This window comes from Arachis duranensis, chromosome 5, assembly GCF_000817695.3.
Source record: "Arachis duranensis cultivar V14167 chromosome 5, aradu.V14167.gnm2.J7QH, whole genome shotgun sequence".
NCBI lineage: Eukaryota > Viridiplantae > Streptophyta > Magnoliopsida > Fabales > Fabaceae > Arachis > Arachis duranensis.
This window is the reverse complement of record NC_029776.3, coordinates 68,319,216-68,321,071: the sequence shown is the minus strand read 5'-3', so window position 1 is coordinate 68,321,071 and position 1,856 is coordinate 68,319,216.

Below are 1,856 nucleotides of genomic sequence, written 5' to 3'. Positions count from 1 at the left end.
TTGATTTGTGATGGTTTATGAATATATAGCTTGATTATTGTGAGTTTGGGAGCTCTTAGAACTTGTTGGTGGCTTGGATTGTGTTGGAAAGCTTGGTTTGGGGTTGAGAGCTTGCTTGTACTTAATTTTAAGTTTTGGACGTATTGGGAATCAGCCAAAGTATGGTTTCGGTTTTCTCTATATAGTATACAATATTCATGGACACTTAGGCTAGTGACCCAAAGGATAGGTTTGAATTAAAATGATTGTTGGTTTGTTGAATGATGATGTATGATGAATTATGATGAGTTGATAAAGCTAAGTATTTATGATGAATAACGATGATATGATGATGATGAATGATTGTGTGAATTAAAAAGTAAATGGTGATATCATTTGTGATGTTGAGATTGATGAATTGGTAATGTGGTTGGAAAAATATGGAAGAGGATTGATTATAATGTGATATATGTGATATTAAGATTGAGAATGAAATGGGAAGGAAAATGTGGTATGTTTGGTGATATATGACATAAAGGGTGAATGTTGATGAAAAATGGAGTTTGGAATGGGTTGGTATGGTTTTGGTTGTGTTTTACAAGGAATTGTGGATTTTGGTAAAGGTTGGTTTTTGGTAAACTTTGTTCGATCATAACTTTTCCCTCAGTTTTCAAAACTGATTGGAATTTGTTTGAAATTAAAGCTTATTGAAAACCTTTCAATTTGATATAAAGTTTGTAAAATTTGGGTTTTTGTAGAGGAAGTTATGATCATTCAAATTTGGTGTTAAAAATCTAAAATTCTGCAAAGTTACAGAATTTTGTGATTTCTGGTATGTGCGTACGCACAACCTTATGAAAATTTTAACATGTGCGTACGCATAAACCTATGTGTACGCACACGCAAAGGAAGGCTCCCTATTTGCAGCGCTAGCATAGCTTGTGTGCGCACACACGAATGAGAAATTGCAACCTGTGTGTATGCACAGCCCTATGCGCACGCACATGTTGGGAAAGCTAGTCTGTTGGGGGCGCTAGCATAGGTTGTGCGAGCGAACAGACTTTGTGAATTTTGGCACCTGTGCATACGCACACCCCTATGTGTATGCACACGTCTTGAAACTTCTCCAGGGCATGCGCGTGCACACCCCTATACATACGAACACGCCCTGTTTCTCAAATTTTACTTTGTTTTCAACTATTCTACCTTCCCAACAAAGGTTGTAAGCTTCTATAACACCATTTTATGACACATGGGCCTAGTTTTGGATATTTAAAGCATGGGAAAGAATTTAAAGGTTTTAGATGATATTATTTGGAAAAATTAGAAAATGGAGGCCTATGTTTCTGGGGTACTGAGGATGGTTCGATGGTATGTGATGAATGGTTGATGTATGAGACGATAATTGATGAACGGTTGAGTTCGGAAAGAAAACGTAAATTGACAGTGGTTGAGATGAGTCGAGGACTCAAATGTGTGAAGTGGAATCACTGCTGTATTGAAACTATTTTCTGAAAAATCACTCAACTACTGTTTTATATTGGGATTATGAGATACTATGCGCCCAACAGGGACGGCAGTTCGATCCCGCTTGTTGAGCTAGCAGCGGCGGCGTAAGAGCGGTGGTTCGTCTCGCTTGCGTTGAGATGTGAGGTCCATGGCAAGAGTATCCCATTCGCATCCCTTCGGATCAATAGAGCGTGCAGGCGCAAAATCCTGGATAGTGATCCGAGCACTATATATCGGGGGTTCCCATACGATGATTCCGAAGGGTGACATCTCCAGGGAGGTGTGTCGGGTTGGCAGTTGAACCGACATTCATCATGTGCATTTTCTATCGGTTTGTGTGCTTTGCCGACTTGATATTGTTTGCCTAT